General features: G+C 45.0%; 1 long non-coding RNA gene across 1 annotated transcript; it reads right to left on the bottom strand.

Moving 5' to 3' along the window:
- Positions 1-9,903: 9,903 nt before the first annotated feature.
- Positions 9,904-19,653, bottom strand: LOC126513047 (uncharacterized). The gene is made up of 2 exons (XR_007595241.1): positions 15,852-19,653; positions 9,904-10,055 (listed from the first exon to the last, which is right to left on the bottom strand). It is a non-coding gene; the product is annotated as an uncharacterized lncRNA (long non-coding RNA).
- Positions 19,654-19,706: the final 53 nt, after the last annotated feature.

Genomic DNA, 19,706 nt, shown 5'->3' with positions numbered 1-19,706 from the left:
TGTGTGTGTGTGTGTGTGTGTGTGTGTGTGTGTGTGTGTGTGTGTGTCTGTCTGTCTGTCTGTCTGTCTGGGTGGGAAGGCTTGTGCACACGTGAGTGCGGATGCCCAAGGACTCCAGAAGGATCCCCAGGAGCGCATGTACATGGTGGGGGGTGGGGGCGCACACACACACAGACTGCTCCAGAGGGCAGAGGAACTGAATTTGGGTCCTCTGCAGGGGTAGTATTTGCTCTTGGCCACTGAGCTGTGACTCTGCCCCTGAGGGCAAGAATTACAAATGCTGGTTTTGGGGGTCCTTGCTGTACAAACTGCCTGAGCAGTTTCTACCCCTGTTCTCCATCCCTGAATGAAAGGACAGGAGAGGCTAAGAAAAACAGGGCACTAGAAAAAAAGCTGGTCTTGTAGAGGGTAGAACGGTTAGTGAGGTAAAGAGGACCAGAGTAGGCTGGGTCTGTAGCTCCAGGGAGGTGAGAGGCTGTGGGGTCTGTAGGGCTCTGGGCTAAGCAAGGCTATATGACCCCTCCCTTACAGGATATCCTAAGCATGTATTCAAATTCCCTGGGCCCCACTCCTGCTTCGTTTTACCCTAGCTTCTGCCATGTCGACAGACTCCAAGTGAGTGGCACCCCAGCCATAGCTATGGGGACTCTGCAGATCTGCAGCCTGAAACTCCTTGGGGTCCTCTGGATCCCCTGCCTGCGCCCAGAAACATCACACCCAAAGGCCTGGATTCTGGCATTCAGGTTCCCTAACTGAACGGGTGATACCAGCCACAAGTGTAGGAGAGCTGGCGTGCCATGGAGCAAGCTTTCCCAGATAAGCGAGACCCTAGGGTCAGTTCTGGCTACAGCTTGTCCTGTGGCTGGCTCTTCAGGGATCCTTTTCAGATAAAGCGCTGATGTCCTGCACCTGGAAGGTGTGTGGAGCACAAGCCTTCGCTACGCTTATTACAAGAGCGAGTGTTAGCCCAGCTCAGGAGTGTGCTCATCACATTTGTTCACCGGCTCTCCCTGCCTCACCCCGCCCCATCTCACTACCCCGGATTACACACTCCACTAATGTGATCATCTAAGTGTTCAGCCCGAACTTCCAGCTCACTCCTGCGAAACCCCCACCCCTCTCTCTCCAAACCCTGCCCTCTCAGAGAATCGCCACCAAAGAAAAGGCGCCAGAAGCCCAGTTCTGCACTCTTGGTGACTGCAGCGGCTCCTCCCCTGAAGTTGCCAGAGGCCCAAGACCCTGCTTTAGAGCATACTTGGGCACAAACCCAGCTTTGGAGGACGTGTCACCATCCCTCACAAATACAGGGTATTTAAGCGCCCTGTTTCAGTTCAGACACGCGATTTCTCCAGCCCCTTCTCCTGCCTTGATTTTTGGGGACTGGAGGACTCCACCCAGGAGTTGCTTTGCTCAAAATAAACCTTTTTTTTTTTTTTTTTTACTTTTTCAATTCAGTTTATCTGGCCTACTATGTCCATGGAGATAGTAAGTAGGTGGCAGTAGGAGAAACCTACTATCAAGGTACAGAAAACCTATTAATAAGCTCAAACCATGGGATCTCTTTTCTGGGAATCATAATTAATGTAGCTGATAGTAAGCAGGGTCCTAGAGAGTAACCCTAGAGATCGAGTTTAGGGGTTGCATTGCCCATCCAGAAAGGACCTCATTACTGGTGTGGACCCTGGGACAGTGACTGCCTGTGGGACCCAGTTTCACAGACACTTAACTCTGGTTCATTCAGTGCAGAAGAAATGTCCCCCCACAGGTTCTCAAGTTAATGGCTTGGTCTCTAGCCGGTAACACTATCTTGAAGGTGCTGGCAACTTTAGTTGGAGGGCCTAACTGCAGGAAGTTAAGAGTCCCTATCCTGCTTCCTGGCCACCATGGGGGACCATTTCTATGCCACTATGCCCTCCCCACCCTGGGTGTCTGTCTTGTGAAGGGCCCATAACGATGACATGAAACTTCTAACACAAACTGAACTTTACCTTTTCCTCCAAAAGTGTTTCTCACACAGTGATGAAAAATCTCATTGGCTTAAGGAGGTAGGTAAGATAATAAATAGGCTGGCAAAGGCTGAAGGGCTTCATCAGTTTGGAAGAAATTATAATTACAAGGATTGTGGGAAAAAAAATAGTTGCTTTTGATAGCCTTAAAAGTCCTGCAAAAAGTTTCTCAGGGAGCCGGGCAGTGGTGGCGCACGCCTTTAATCCCAGCACTTGGGAGGCAGAGGCAGGTGGATCTCTGTGAGTTCGAGACCAGCCTGGTCTACAAGAGCTAGTTCCAGGACAGGCTCCAAAACCACAGAGAAACCCTGTCTCGAAAAACCAAAAGAAAAAAAAAAGTTTCTCAGGAAATTCGGGATCAACCTACCCCTCGACCCAGCAATACCACTCTTGGGAATATACCCAAGAGCATATACAACAAAAGTATATGCTCAACTATGTTCATAGCAGCTTTGTTTGTAATAGCCAGAACCTGGAAACAACCTAGATATGCCCATCAATGGAAGAATGGATGAAGAAAGTATGGAATATATACATGTTAGAGTACTACTCAGCAGTAAAAAACAAGGACTTCTTGAATTTTGCATGCAAATGGATGGAAATAGAAAACACTATCCTGAGTGAGGTAAGCCAGACCCAAAAAGAGGAACATGGGATGTACTCACTCATATTTGGTTTCTAGCCATAAATAAAGGACATTGAGCCTATAATTAGTGATCCCAGAGAAGCTAAATAAGAAGGAGAACCCAAAGAAAAACATATAGGCATCCTCCTGTGTCACGAGCCATTTCCCTCCTAAAAATCATTACAGGAACCATCACCCTGGGGAGTCTGCAGAGAACCCCACACCCATAATTATGTTCTATTGAGAAAACCTGCCCACACCCAATTAACTTATCTGTTAGCAGAACCTGCCTCACATTCCAGCTATCCAGGGAACCAGGTGTGGCAACTCGTGACATCTTGGCCTACCTGTCCGAATGTAACCTGGCCTACGTGACCTGGAACACGCGGCAAGAGTCCAGTTTCCCTACCCTTCTGGGGCTATATAAGCAGCAACCATGATCCTAATAAATGGAGGCTTTGACAAATCTGCTTGGCCTCCTTCTTCTGTTTTAGCTCATTCCCTTCCAGGTAGCGCCCCTCCGAGACCCTGGAATAACTGATTGCAGGGTGGGTTACAAACCCCTAGACTGAGTAACCCACCCAACGCAATCAACAGAAAAAGAAAGCATATTCAACAAATAGTGCTGACATAACTTGATATCAACATGTAGAAGAATGAAATAGATCCATATCTATCACCATGCACAAAACTCGAGTCTAAAGACCTCAACATAAAACAAACCACACTAAATCTCATAGAAGAGAAAGTGGGAAGTACACTTGAATGCACTGGCACAGGAGACCACTTCCTAAATAGAACTCCAGTAGCACAGACACTGAGAACAATACTTAATAAATAGAGCCTCCTGAAACTAAGAAGCTTCTGTAAAGCAAAGAACATGGTCAGTAAGACAAAATAACACCCAACAGAATGGAAAAAGATCTTCCTCAACCCCACATAGGACAGAGAGCTGATCTCCAAAATAGACAAAGAACTCAAGAAACTGGTCATCAAAAGAACAAATAATTCAATTAAAAAATGGGGTACAGACCTAAATAGAGAACTCTCAAGAGATGAATCTAAAATGGCTGAAAGACACATAAGGAAATGTTTGATATCCTTAGCCATCAGAGAAATGCAAATCAAAACAACTCTGAGATTTTATCTTACACCTGTAAGAATGGCCAAGATCAAAAACACTGTTGACAACTTATGCTGGAGAGAATGTGGAATAAAGGGAACACTTCTGCATTGCTGGTGGGAGTGTAAGCCGGTATAACCCCTTTGGATATCAGTGTGGCAATTTCTCGGAAAATCAGGAAAGCTTCCTCAAGACCCAGTAATACTACTTTTGGGTATCTATCCAAAGGATGCTCAATCGTGCCACAAGGACATATGCTTAACTATGTTCATAGAAGCTTTATTTGTCATAGCCAGAACCTGGAAACAACCTAAATGCCCCTCAAATGAAGAATCGACAAGGGAATGTATATTTACACAATGGAGTAATACACATCAGAAAAAAAAAATCATGACATTTTGAAAGTTGCAGGCAAATGGATGTATCTAGAAAACATCATATTGAGTGAAGTAACCCAGACCCAGAAAGACAAATACAATATGTACTCACTCACACATGGCTTTTACACATAAAGCAAAGAAAAATCAGTCTACAATTCACAACCCCAGAGAACCTAGCCAACAAGGAGGACTTTAATAGAGGCATACATGGATCTAATCTACATGGGGAGTAGAAAAAGACAAGATCTCCTGAGTAAATTGGGAGTGTGGGGATCATAGGAGAGGGTAAATGGGAGGGGCAAGGAAGGGAGAGGAGCAGGAAAAAAAGTATAGCTCAATAAAAACAAGAAAAAGGAAAAGAAATCTTTTTGTCACACACACACACACAAAAAAAAAGCCCTGCAAAAATCAAAATGGTTAATGCAGGGAAATTAATCATTGAAGAAATACTTAGGAGGCCAGAGGAGGGTCTCGCAACATTTTAGAACAAGACATATTACCAGCAGCCACAAGGTAGGTTGTACTGAAAATTGGACCAATAATCTAATTATAAGGGGAAGACCCACAAAGAAAATGAGTGCATAGTCTCACAAGTGTTTTATAGACTCTGACCACAGTCCATGAGGACATTCGTGTAGATAAGCCTGGAGATACTGAACTTCAGATTCCTCTTAAGCTCTCTGTGGCAGAAGAGGCAGCCCTTCCCCTTTGCAGGTAGAGAACACCCACAGCAGGGGCTGTCAGGGACATTCAGAAAGCAGAATGCTTGAGACCTGAGAGCCACTTTTAGCGATCAGTAGATGTATGAGAGGAAGCCTCAGAGAGTCTGATGTCTTCAAGGCAGCAGCTTGGGAGGACACATGGAAATGCAATGTCATGAGAGCAGCAAGGAGGAGTGAGGAAGACGCCAGGCCCACCCCCCAGGCCTAGGGGTTCAGAGGTCAAAGAAACAAGAACAGTCAACTTGAAAAAGGACAGGTAGGCAACATCCTGGCAGAGGGAGGGGGAGCTATGTTTCCAGAAGAACAAGCAGGCTCAGAGGATCTAGGATGAAGATGCTCAGTATTTTGCTATTGATTAACAGTAGAAAGTTCTCAGAAATAGGAAAAGGAGAGTACTGGTGGTACCCTCCTGTGAACATCCAGGGCCAAATGAAGACTAAAGAGGAGAAGGAATATCCTGGAAGGGAGGGAGGAAGGAAGGAAGGAAGGAAGGAAGGAAGGAAGGAAGGAAGGAAGGAAGGAAGGAAGGAAGGAAGGAAGGAAGGAAGGAAGGAATCCTGAGTTTAGTTTGGAAGACCTCCCAGACAGATGGTGGGGGAAGCCGGGAGGGAGTGCTGAGAAAGAGCCTTGGGGAACATGGGACCCAAGCTCCATTCTTTACTCTTGCCAAGTGCACATAGACTTGGTGGCTGGGGTCTAATTCCCAGGATCAGAGAGAACAGGCAGCAGGTCCCGGATGAACTGTTGGTAGTTATGAGCTGTAGCCAACCCCAGAGGTCAGACCTGAATCCACATCCTAAGACTGCCTTGGCTGGGTGGCTGTGAGCTGGGCAGCCCAGACCCTCGAAGCTCATCTTGAAAGGAGAGTTAATCTTCCTTCATGGAATTACTGGGAGATGAGTAGCAAAGCCTCAGGGTGCGGGGCATGAGGCGCGGGGCATGAGGCGCGGGGCATGAGGCGCGGGGCAAGCATCCCTCATTTCAGACTGTTGAGACCATCACCCACCCCATCTGACCCAGAACCCTGACAGCAGAGTTCAGAAGATCTGCCCTCTCCTGACCCATGTTTCTTCAACAACGTCTGGACGAGTTCTCTGGACTCTGAACATTTATTTTGTGGCTTATTTATTCATTTATTTTTAAAACATGGGTATGAGGTAGTAAGTCACAGCGTGGGCTGGTGTCTGTGCACACGTATGCAGAAGGCACAGGAAGCCGCTGAGTATTGACCAATCGCTATTGCTCTGTACCTGACAGCCTAGAGGTGTCAGTCTGACTAAACATGAAGCTTACCATTTTGACGAGCCTGGCAGGCCAACACACTCTCAGGATCCATCTGTATGGCACCCCCCCTCCCACAATTAGCTTTAGAAGTATACATAACCACGCCTCGATTTTAGGTTAGATTTGAACTCAGGTCCTCTTGCTTGCAGAGCAAATGCATTTTACCCTCAGCACCATCATCCCAACCCCTGAATATTTATTTTTTAAATGCCTAATCTGGAAAAGGATGCCACCTACACCTGTATGAACTGCACAGGGTTTCTCTGTCAGTATCGACAGGACATGCTCACCAAACGATGCATCTGAGGAGTGCGCCTGCCCCTCCTCACTGGGGCTTGAGTAAACCAGCAGACGGAAATGATGGCGGTCACAGCTGCTGAGGCTGTTCCTTTGCACTCAATACAGGTTTGAACATTAGCTGCTGCATTACCAATTCCTCTGAAATATCAGAATTCACAAGGGTTCAAGGCTGTCTGCCTCTTGTCCTGTTGAAGTCCAGTGCTTCTAAGTAGCTCTAAGATCCCTCAGGCTTAGAGTGATCCCTGGGGACTTTAAAGCAAGCAGGAGAGAAACACCAGGCATTTTTCTAGGCATGTAGGCCCAGGTCTGAAAGGTGTAGACACCACTGCTACCCACTTCCAGTGCCCAGAACTAGTCACATGCTCTTACCTATACATAAGGATAACATTTAGCGTCTTCCTTCGTGCCCTGGGGGAGAAAATGAAGCCATTTTGCAAACCCACAACAGCCTTTCTTTTGTCATGACCCTGGGAAACACTGTGAGAATGCTGACTGTCGCTCAAGAGAGATGGCGACCCTTTGAATGAGGTGGGCAGAAGAGTGTCATGATTTGATGTAAAGTTTATTAAACACACAGATACACACACAGAGAGATTCTATAGCTTGACTATGGCGGTGAACTTGACTGTTCGCATTTGTCAAAACTCACTGAAAATTGTACATTTAAAAATCTGAAATTTTTATTGTATGTAAATTGTATCTCAACAGAGCTCATGGTTTTGTTTTATGTTTTTTTTTTAAAAAAAAGAATCAGAGATTGCTATTTTTAGAAGAAATATGGGATACAGAGGGGTAGAGGAGCAAGAATCAATGTTGGAGAAACTAATTCAAAGATTCCTGGAAGAATCTGGACCCAGACTTGTCATCATGGGGGTGACAAGGAGTTGGGTTTGAGGTGGGGTTTGCAGGTGAAAGGGAATGAGGCTTGCTGACATCCCGGCATAGTAAACACGGCTAATGCCCGGGATTTAGATTTGGGCTTCCTGGTGTCAAATCATCCTCTACTGCTTACTCAGGGTCTTAGGTAAGCAGCTTCATAAATCAAAGCCTGAGTTTCTGCCTCTGCTAAATGCAGATGCCAATAATAACAGAAATGATCTCACGGGGCACTGGGAGGGGGGATGGTGTTGTCTCAGTCAAAGGTTCTATAGCTGTGATGGAGCACCATGACCCAAGGCAGCTTGAGGAGGCAAGTCTGTTTCAGCTTACACTGTCAGGTTGACAGTCCATCGCTGAGCAGGAACTTGGAGGCACGAGCTGATTCTGAGACCTTAGAGGGATGCTGCTTACTGCTCGCTCAGTCTGTTTTCGTACAGAACCCAGGTCCACCAGCCCAGGGATGGCAGCTCCCACCATGGGCTGGGTCCTCCCCCGTCAGTCACTAGTTAAGAAAATGCCCTATAGTCAAATCTTATGGAGACATTTTCTCAGCTGAGGCTCCCTCTTCTCTGATGATCTTTAGCTTGTGTCAAACTGACATAAAACTAGCCAGTACAGATGTCATATGTGAGAAATACTGAGTTCAAGCGCTGACCTCTGTGGAAGATAGCTGATCTAAACCCTTGTTATCTTTGTTACCTCCTTCTCTGGTCCTGGTTGACCACTTCCGGGGAGGGTGTCCTGGGTTCCCTGAGGCAGTGCAGACAACTCTTCTGTTTCAGAGGTTCTTCCAGGGCAAGGGAGAGAGTTCAGTCAGAAAAGTATTTGTAGAGCCTCACAGTGGTGATCCACACCTTTAATCCCAGCACTTGAGAGGCAGAGGCAGCGGAAGTCTGTGAGCCTAAGGCCAGCCTGATCTACAAAGTGAGTGCCAGGGCAGTTGTTACACAGAGAAACTCTGTCTCAAAAAACAAAAAAAAAAAAACAAAACAAACAAACAAAAAAACCTGAAATTATTTGTCTTGAAACATGAAGACTTGAGTTCAAGAGTTCAAGACCCAGACCCCACATAAAAAGGCAGCATGGTGCCGGGCGGTGGTGGCGCACGCCTTTAATCCCAGCACTCGGGAGGCAGAGGCAGGCGGATCTCTGTGAGTTCGAGACCAGCCTGGTCTACAGAGCTAGTTCCAGGACAGGCTCCAAAGCCACAGAGAAACCCTGTCTCGAAGAAAAAAAAAAAAAAAAAGGCAGCATGGTGATATGCATTTGTAACCCCAGCACCAGGGTAGTGGAGACAGGATTTGCTGCAGGCCAGTGAGAGACCTTGTCTTAAGAAATAAGGTGGATATTACCTGAGGAACAGCACCCAGAGCTGCACTCTTGCCTCCGTATTTACACATGGTTCACACACAAAGGCTCTTCCTTAAAGTGATATCATTTAAAATCAAAAATCATTAGAAGATCCAGTGTCTCACAGAGGGTGTAGCAGGCTTGCCCAAGGACCTCAATAGCCAGCAAAAGACTAGGTAGAATTCCAACTCACTTCTAGCATTTGGTCTTTTCTAGAAATACTAGAAATACTATACTATAGATCCATTACATCAGAGAGAGCTTATACCCCAGTAAGTCCACCACAAACTGAGGATGTTGCAAAATGTGTGGGTTACTTTGTCAACTTGATACAAACTAGAGTCTCCTCGGAAGAGGAAACCTGGATGAATTGCCCCTGTCAGGTTGACCTGTGGGCATTTCTATGGGGTATTTTCTTTACTAATGGTTGACATAGGAGAGTCTAGCCCATTGGAGGTGGTGCCATCCCTAGGTAGGTGGTCCTAGCTGTATAAGAAAGCAGGCTGAGGGCTGGAGAGATGACTCAGCGATTAAGAGCACTGACCTTCCAGAGAACCGGGGTTCAATTCCCAGCACCCACATGGCAGCTCACAACTGTCTATAACTCCAGGACCCAACACCCTCACACAGACTTACATGCAGGCAAAACACCAATACATAGAATAAAAATTAAAATTAAAAAAAGAAAGAAAAGAAAGAAAGCAGGCTGAACAACTAAGGTGAGCAAGCCAGTAAGCAGTAATCCATTGCGATTCCTGCATGAGCTCCTGTCTTGGGCTCCTGCCTTGGCTTCCGTGATAGACTGTAACCTGTAAAACGAAATAAATCCTTTCCTCCCCAAGTTGTTTTTCCTCATGATGTTTCTTCACAGCAACAGGAAGCAGACTAGGACACAAATCATCCGCACAGTCAACAGAACCTACTGAGCGGCATAGAATACGCACACTAAAGAGTGGGAGCCATTATCCCATCATCCCAGGGGCAACCAGGAGTTGAAGCACCTCACATCATGACAGAATAAGTAACTAGGTGCCATCAGCCCAGGAAAAGATATGGATGCAAAATCTAAAGTATGGTTTACATGGAACAGGCACTACTCTTGTTGTGGATTGCGTTGGGGTGGGCTACTCAGTCTAGGGGTTGTAACCCACCCCGCAATCCAGTTACTCCAGGGTCTCGGAGGGGCGCTACCTGGAAGGGAGTGAGCTAAGACAGAAGAACGAGGCCAAGCAACTTTGTCAAGGCCTCCGTTTATTAGGGACGGGTTACAGTTTATATATGGTAAGGGATGAGGGGCAGGGTACGGGATCTCGCAGGCCGCGTGGTTCCGGTCACGTAGCTCGGTTACATTCAGACAGACAGGCCAGAAGTCACAAGTGGCCACACCTGATTCCCTGGATAGCTGGAATGTGAGGCGGGTTCCACTAAGATTAGCAGTTAATTGGGTGAGGGGCAGGTTTTGTCAGTAGAACATAACTATGGGTGTGAGGTTCCCTGCAGACTCCCCAGGGTGATGGTTCCTGTAATGATTGGGGGGAAATGGCTCCTGACATCTTGTGGCACTGTGAAGTTAAAAAAATGTCAAGCCATTGCAAGTTGGGTGTGTTTGTATGAGCATTGTTTGCCATGACCAAGAAGTACATAAAGTATTTGAAGAAGGTCTTTACCCTCTAAAACTAGTTAAAGTTTATGGTTTTGAGCTAATAATAAGAGTAAAACACTTAAGCCAGGCGCGGTTGCACACAGCTGTAATGTCAGCACTTGGGAGTTAGAGACCAGAGGGTCAGGAGCTCAAGGTCATCCTGGACCCAAACACATTTGAGACAAGCCTGGGCTGCCCAAGCCCTGTCTCAGTAAAACAGACCAAAAAAAAAAAAAAAAAAAAAACAAAAAAGAGTAAAACGTTTGCTATTGGTAAAGCTTGCCTCATGACTTACTAAAACATAAAACAGGACCAGGGAGATGGCTCAGTAGATAAAGGAGCCTGGTGACCTGAGTCACATCCCCAGAACACAGGTAAAAGGCCAAAGAGCTGCAATCCCAGCACTCCTGTGGGGAGGAAGTGAAGACAGAAGATGGGAGGTGGAGATATAGAGAATCATCCAGAAAGCCTCAGGGTAGCTAACCTGGAGGGCACCGTGCCTCAGATAGAGATGCCCTGCTCAACAAAGTGCAAGGTCACACAATTAATTCAAAGAAAGCATAAAGTCTGGGCACATAATCTCTGGATTTGAGGTGCTGGGGCAGAAGGACCCCAAGTTTGAAGTCAGCTTAGAATAAGGGCAAGACCTTACTTCAAGAGGCCAAACACATAAAACAAAACAAAACGAACAAAAAGTCTGTAAGATGACCTGGTGGAGGAAGGAACCCGCCACCAAGTCATTCCCCAAGATGGAAAGAGAGAGCTGACAGCCACAGTTGACATGTGACTTCCATATGAACTCCGCGGTAGTTGTGTAAATAAATAAGTAAATATTTTTAAAAAATAAAATAAAAATGTCAGATTGGATGGGAATGAACAGGTAGGTTAAGAGCTGGGACGGGGTGTTGTCTCACCAGGAACTCTGACAATTACCTTCTAGAAGCCTCAGCCTTGTCAAGTATAAAGAGTCCACTGATGGGCTGACCTCACAAGGGTCACCCAGCATTGAATTGCTGTGTTGAGACATGACTCGGATCCAGCACTCTGCCTGGGCATGAAGCCCCCACCTGATAGATACTTGCTATATTATTGTAACTAAAATACACGAAGTGGCTTCCTCTGCGTTCTTTTCCTTCCCCCGTCCTTCCTCCCTTCCTTCCTTTCTCTGAAGTTGGCATGAAAATCATTTTCCGTTTCTTCACCTCCAATTAGATATTGATCAGAGCGTCTGATTGAGAATAGGCACTTAATAAAAGTAAATAAGTTCTGACATTTTATTTTTACTCTCGAATAAAAGTGCTCGCCACCGTCCTGAAAATGAGCCGTCACATTTTATTTAACAGCAGAAAAAGATTTGTACATTTGGCCCTGCAGGAGCCCAGGAATCTATTTTCATTATAACAAACATTGATTTTGCATTAAAAAGTCTCATTATTTGAGATAATGACTGCTGGGCTCCTTAGTTATTCTTCTGGTTCCTAAATCATTAAAACTCTAACATTTAAAGAGCAAGTGGGACAAACCTCAGTGACTCCCAAATTGTCACCAACGAGTGGTTCCCTGGATGTCCTCCTGACGGACAAGATTCCAGGTACCTGAAGCGTAGGAAGCCAAACCTTTAAGCCTTGCTTGATCTCTTGAGCTTCCACAGCCCCGCATTCAAAAACAGACCTAATTCTTGAACAATCAGTTCACAAAAAGAAAAAAACGGGGCAGGGCATTGGGGGCTCTGTTTTCCCGTTCCCGTTCAATCTGTTCTTCAAACAAATCTTAAGTTTAAAGGAACAGAAGCAGAGACTGTCCCCCGACTGGGCGCTGGCGGCCCATCAGTGTGGTCAGGCACTAGTAGAGGTACCTGGCGGGGCCAACCTTCCATCCTCAGCCGGATAAATGATTGACTCCCGCAGTGGGCCTCCTGGGTGTTTGCACCGCTCCTCTCTCTCTTCCAGGACATTCACGCTGCCTGAGACCTGGCTGGACATCTCATTGGCAAGCCACGAGTGGCAGGACTGAGTTTTGCAGAATTTCAACCGCGTGCGCCGATTTGGATAATGTATTCGTTCAGAAGCCAGGCCTGAGCTTTAAACAAAGCATACTCCTGCCTGCATATCAATTTCCCCAGGATGGCGAGGAGGGAAAGGAAAAAAACCCAGAACTACGGTGCTTTCTGCAGCGGCATCTCCACGTGGGGTTTAGCGGTGGGGACGTCCGAGCAGCCTGCGCAGTCTCCTGGTTCATTAACAGGAGCACAAGGCAGGCAGGGGGAAAGGTGGGGAGTGAATCATAAAATATGAAAGGACTTCCCTGGAAATTGGCATCAATGTGATTTATTCAATCCAGATCCTGGCTCAACTATTTGAAAATAATTGAATAGTTGATACCCACTGCCACTTCTAAATGATGGGAACACGGGCTAGGCTGGAATGAAGGAGGCACCAGGAGGAATTCGAGATGCCCCAGCCTTCTGGAAGAGGTGAGAGCGTTCTCCCTGGGCACCCTCTGCAGCTTCTGCTCTCATCAGTGAGGGTGTGACTCTCACTGGCTTCCTGCTTCCACCAAGTCGTGACCTCCGTGTGTAAGCACTTCGCATCCTGCCATTTGTCCTTGGCACTGTGTGCTAAATGTTCTTTGTAGAAGTCATAGATGTAAAAATTTAGATAACCAAACATGTTCATGGCAAAAAAATGCAAGCCTAGAAATATAGGGAATATGACCCTTCTCTCCTTAGACATGTATCCCTAAGACTGCTACCACTAACAGTTGAAAGTTTGACCTTCCGGAGATTTTTCTATATCATACACAGACACATGCACACACACACACAGAGACACACATGCACACACAGACACAGGCACACACACATACACAGACAAGCACATACAGACACACACATACATAGACAAGCACATACAGACACAAAGACACAGACACATACACAGACATGCACACACAAACATACATAGAGACACAGACACACGCACACGCACACACAGACATACAGACACACACACATATATAGACTTTAAAGCTTTTTTCTTTTTTTTCTTTTTATATGTCTCACCGGACATAGTGGCACAAACCTGCAATCCCAGTACTCAGAAGGCTAAGGTAGAAAATCTTGAAATTAGTTGGACCGTAGTGGTGCACACTTTTAATCCCAGCACTCGGGAGGCAGAGACAGGAGGATCTCTGTGAGTTTAAGCCCAGCTTGGTCTACAGAGCAAGTTCCAGGATAGCCATGACAAAGAAACAAAGTGTCTCCAAATATAAAAAGAAAAATGAAAAGGAAAGAACTTGAACTTAAATGCAGGCTGAGCTACAGTGAGAACCTAACCTGAAAAAAAAAAGTATATATGAGCTGGGCCTGGTAGCACACACCTTTGATCTCAGCACTCAGGAAGCAGAGGCAGGTGGATCTCTGAGTTTGAGGCCACTTTGGCCTACATAGGGAGTTCCAAGACAGCCAGGGCTACAAAGAGAGACCCTGTCTCACAAAAGGAAAGGGAAGGGAAGGGAAGGGAAGGGAAGGGAAGGGAAGGGAAGGGAAGGGAAGGGAAGGGAAGGGAAGGAAAGGAAGGAAGAGGAGAGGAAGGGAGAAAGGGAGAGAGAGGAAGGAAGGGAGGGAGAAAGGGAAGGAGGGAGAAAGGAAGGAAGAATGAAGGAAGGGGAGAGAGAGGGAGAGAGAAAAAGGAAGGAAGGAAGGAAGGAAGGAAGGAAGGAAGGAAGGAAGGAAGGAAGGAAGGCAGATTGCATATGCTGTTTATGTGTGAATGGAGGATATACATATACACATAATCTATTTGCAATTTTTTTCGGTTAGCGATGTGTGAATATTTTTCTAGGTCAGTATCAAGTGTATTACCTACATATTCTGAAGATTACTTCACTTTTCCCTCTTCTGCTGGGAATTAGGGTGTACCCCATGTTTATCACAGGCATTACAACTGTACCACCATGTACGTACATATCCAGACACGTGATCAAAGTGTCTCCAGAACTCCCTGCACTGACAGCACAAAATCTCCATCTGTAACCTGTAAGGATTTTCTGTATTGTTGTAAGTATCTCAATTATCACACTTAATATTCAGACCCATCTGGTGATTGCGACTCGTGTAGCAGAAAGAAAAATAGATCTCTACGAAGTTATTCTATACGAAGCTGGGGTTGTTTGTGTGTGATCCTTTGCCGGTGGAGGCAGGAGCGAACATTCTCTCACCCTGCACAGGGCATCAAGAACCAACCTCACCCAAGTCTAGTTTAGTGAACCCATGTATGTATTCATGGGATTATTTAAAGCAGCATAAGTGAGGGGTTACTTCCAGGAGCACGGTTGATTCAAAGGCATTTATGGGGACTGGAGAGATGACTCAGTAGTTAAGAGCACTGACTATTCTTCCCGAAGACCCAGGTTCAATTCTCAACACCCACACGGCAGCTCACAGCTATACCAGCTCCAAGGGATCTTACACCTTCACACCAGTGCACATAAAATTAAGAAAAAAAGAATTAAATAAATCAAAGGCACCTGTGTCACAAGAAAGCCTGCTCTAGTGTAGGTCTCACTGCCTCTGAAAACCGTAGCCCTAACACTGCTATAATTTACAGGAAGTTTCGCTGAAAGCTTCCTCTGTCTCTGTCAAACATTTTTCCCCTTTTATAAAGACAAAGCCAGATTTTGTTGAGCTTGTAAGTTTCAGGAATTTCCTGAGTCTTATGAGAGTCCCTCCCTTCAGGAGGGAATGCTTCAATTCAGAAGCAGCAGCTATATAACAGCCTTCAGAGAGAAATATATTCCAATGCTGTTTGGAATATAATGGGCCTGGAAAAGGATACTAATGCCAAGAAAGGATTGAATGGAGCTTAGAATATAGTTTCTGAAGGACCTGGGAGAGATGGGAATGGGCCAGGAGTTCTGGGAAGAGAAAAAGGGTAACAGTGTAGCAGAAGATAGAGGTGGTTCAGCTTATGGGTTTTCAGGACAAAATGTTACATCTTCACTCATGAAGTGTAGGAAAACTCATTCTAGCTTTTGCTGATTTGTGTGGGACAGCCAGACAGCTTTAGCTACCGCTCCTGGACCATCCTATCCACTGGTAAAAGCCTGGCTCTCCTGACAACCATAGACCATAGGACTCTCCCTGGGCAGACAGAATCAGAGAGGTCCAACCTGGAGCTCAAGAATCACCAAATGAGGCAGAGGCAGGCGGATCTCTGTGAGTTCAAGGCCAGCCTGGTCTAAAAGAGCTAGTTCCAGGACTGTCGATTACGTTGGGTGGGTCACTCAGTCTAGGGTTTGTAACCCACCCTGCAATCAGTTATTCCAGGGTCACGGAGGGGCGCTACCTGGAAGGGAATGAGCTAAGACAGAAGAAGGAGGCCAAGCAGATTTGTCAAAGCCTCCGTTTTATTAGGGACGGGTTACAGTTTATATATGGTAAGGAATGGGGGGCAGGGCAACTGGATTCTTGCTGGGTGTTCCAGGTCATGTAGGCCAGGTTACATTCGGATGGGTAGGCCAGAAGTCACAAGTTGCCACACCTGGTTCCCTGGATAGCTGGAATGTGAGGCAGGTTCTGCTAACAGATAAGTTAATTGGGTGAGGGGCAGGTTTTCTCAATAGAACATAATTATGGGTGTGAGGTTCTCTGCAGACTCCCCAAGATGATGGTTCCTGTAATGATTGGGGGGAAATGGCTCCTGACATATTCCCCCTCTCTTATATAAAGGCAAGCAGTTATTAAGTGGAGGGCACCAAGTCAGAGTCAACCCCGGTGTCAGATTTAAAAGAGAAAGAACTGGGACAAGTAGAGACCCTCCTCTCGAATGGTGAAGCAATTTACCTCTCCTGGGAACAGAGGGGTGCCTTATGATTAGCATTAGTTCCTTGGAGCTTCTCAAATAAAAGGTATCTAGCAAGATTAAGGTAAGCAGACCACAGGGCACCCTGTCTTAGGCCATGTGGAGAGCGTTCCTCGTACCTGGCACCATGCCATGTTGAGCCGGCCTTTACAGCCTCTGTATGGTGTGCTATTCAGGTGAGGATCCACACTAACTCCCGTCATTGGGCCCCTGAGTCTATCATTAATGAAAAACTGTGAGGAGCTCCTCAAACAAAAGATATAATGATATAATTTTGGGCACCAATAACTCCATCTTCCAGACAAGAAGAAAGGGCCTTTTCCAAACCCAGTATTCACCTTTTAGTCTGGCCTAAGGTATCCTCCTTCCTAAATGCCTACTCCACATAAAAATTATGAGTGCTGTCTGCCAAAAATTAGTGCAGTGTAAAGGGGGTCTAAATCTAAAATTTTTTAACATATGCATTAAACCCAAACACTTTAGAGCATGTATCAAACCTTTCCCGACATCTATAAAAGCAGTTACAAATATCATTAGATCAATTGCAGTAAGAGTACAATGACATACATTGTTGTCATCAAATACCACCAGTTCCAGTCTCTGAGCAACAGTGACAGGAACCCCAATCTTCCCCCTTCTTAAGTGAAGAGGTGTTAATATTTTAATTAAAATGAGTTTTGTGTCCCAAGGATTAAAACAGTCTGATGTTTAGTCTGTATCTTAGCTTCAAAGCAAACCAGAGTTCAAACTGTAGAGGCAGTTCAGCATTTGTGCTTCAGGGCAGGTGGGATTCCTGAGTGAGGTGAGCTGGATTCAGCTATCTGAAGCACATCCTGGCACTTATCTCAGCCTGGTCTCCCTGGACTCTGGAGGCAGGATGACACCCTGCAGAGTGGAGTAGCAGGTTCTATTATCAGGCACTCTTTTCCTTGCGGGCAGGGAAGGCTGGACCACCAAGGACCTCTTTGCAATCGCCTCTGGAAGTCCTCTGTGGGATGTCTGCAGCCATGACTCAGGTCCAGCTTTTATTTTCTTTCTGTGAAAAAAAACATAAACATATCCTCGACCCCAAATATATATAGGTAGGTTGGGTTTTTTCGTAATGTATTGTAAGGGCTTTTCCACCTTGCCTTAGCAAAGGTCAGCTTGGTGTTATCACGCCAGATCTGTTTGCATCAGGATCTGTTTGCAACTTTCATAAGCTGCTTTGAAGGAGCCTTGTTATGCTCCATAATTTTTTTTATTATTAGCCATATATGCAGTTCCTCCATTGGAAGAGCCATCTGTAAAATTTTTGCATAAAATCGTTTAAGGGATTTTTTGCTATAACATTAGCAAAATACAGTTGTGTGAATTGTAGCAATGATCTGGGAAAAGATTATTGTTCTTGCCTTTGAATTGAGCAAATACAATTGTCCAGGAATCAATCTTAAAATTATCAATGAATCTATTGTTTAGTATAAGAAACATTGATCATAGTCAATATTCTATTAAACCATTTTTTCAGATGTTATCCTGTCCTTTTACATCAGACAGGCTACTGTTCTAAATTAAGAGTCTAATATCTTAACTGGCAAAACTGGGAAGGTTTAGCCATAAACAGCATTTTTTTTATAAAACTGTTATAGAATAAGTTTTATATTTAATATACATTTGCCATAGCTGAATTATAATTAATATATTGTATTTGTTTATTATTGTATACTTTACCTGTTTGCGTACCTGTTAGGCAGCCTGTTTAAGGCTCTCTATTGGAAACTGTTTTTTGTAAGAATTTTACCTAGCAGCTCAAGGTCTCCCATAACTAGGGCTTTAACCATTGGACATCCAACCAAAAGTTTGTAAGTTATCCTCCTATTAAGCTGTAAGTCTGCCTTGCAGATAGAAAAATGGAAAAATGAAGCTTTTTTTAACTAATAATGCTGGCCTCATTAGACACCAACATGTAGAAAAATGAAAATAGATCTATATCCATCTCCATGTACAAAATTTAAGCTCAAATGAGCCAAAGGTCTTAGCATATAAAAATTTATGTTGAACCTCACAGAGAAAAAATTTTTGAAGCACACCTTGCCACATCATAAACACAGCCTCAGTGGCACAAACATTGTGAGAAACCATAAACTAGATCTCCTGAATTGAGAACCTTTTGTATAACAAGACTATAGAGTGGGAAAAGATCTTTACTTATCATAAATCGCTTTCAAAAATATATGAATAACTCAAGAAATTAGTTATTAAAAATTTAATCCAATAAAAATATTTGTTATAGACCTAAACTGAAAAAGTCTCAACAAACGAACTCAAAAATGACCGAGAGACACCTAAAATGTTTGAATATAACATCCTTTAACTGTCAGAGAAATGTAAATCAAAACTCTGAGATTTTACCTTATCCTTGTAAAAATGACCAAGATTAAAAATTATTAAAAACCTATGCTTAAGAAAACGTGGGTAGGGAAAAAACTCGCTGGAAGTGAGCTGCAGCCCGTGGCGGCAGCGGCGGCGCTGGGAGCGGTGACTGGTGTTGGAAGTGCATACCGGCACAGTCACCCTGGATCACTTACAGTATTGAAAAACCTTGATAAATCCAGACTCTCCCAGCAGGAAGAGAAAAATCAAAAATCTAGGGTTAGCCTGTTTAGCGACCCTGCGCCAGACTGCAATCTTGAAAAACTAGTTTTCCAGCTGCAATTATCACAGTACTGTTTTAGGAACTAGCTGATTATGACCCTGGGAGTGGTCCTGAGAGGCAGGGAGACGCGCCCCTGTGACCATCACTGGGTTTTTGAAATTTTTATGACCCTCCTGGACCTCTGGGCTGTGGTCTCTTGTCCTAAAATTCTTTTTCCAGGTCACTCGGGGTCGAACTCCTCCCCCACCAACCAAGGCCACGTGCGACCTCAGCAAGCAAAGTCTTTGGCGAGCCGTGAGGGGGGCCCGCGCCCTCCCAAGACCTGAGTGAGAGTCTCCCCAGCATTGAGGGACCTCCATTATGTAAAATTAGGCAAATATCTACCTCAAAACTTAGCAGTACCCCTTTTGGGCCTAAATACAAAGTTGTTTAACCATACCATAAGGACACATGCTCTGCCATGCCCACAGCAGAACTACTTTATCATAGCCAGAATCTAAAAATAACCCAAAGGTACCTCTTTTACATCTAGGATGAGGAAATGTTTTTTATTTTTAACCATTATCACTTGTTTAGAGTATAACTCTGGCCCTTGATAAATTTAGTGAGAGGCCTGAGTCTCAGCAATCTAGCCTGAAGCAACACCTAGCAGCAGGAAAGAACCTCAAGCTGAAACTTTACGACTCCCACCCAAGAGCAGGCCATACAAACAAAAAACTTGTAGGATAAGAATTTTAAATCTTCGCCTTTAATCCCAGCACTTGGGAGGCAGAGGCAGGCGGATCTCTGTGAGTTCGAGACCAGCCTGGTCTACAAGAGCTAGTTCCAGGACAGGCTCCAAAACCACAGAGAAACCCTGTCTTGAAAAAGCAAAAAAAAAAAAAAAAAAAAAAGAATTG

Source organism: Alexandromys fortis, unplaced genomic scaffold (genome assembly GCF_014885135.2).
Source record: "Alexandromys fortis isolate MF-2015 unplaced genomic scaffold, M_Fortis_MF-2015_v1.1 scaffold_122, whole genome shotgun sequence".
NCBI lineage: Eukaryota > Metazoa > Chordata > Mammalia > Rodentia > Cricetidae > Alexandromys > Alexandromys fortis.
The sequence above is the reverse complement of the archived record's forward strand: the minus strand, read 5'-3'. Positions and strand labels throughout refer to the sequence as shown.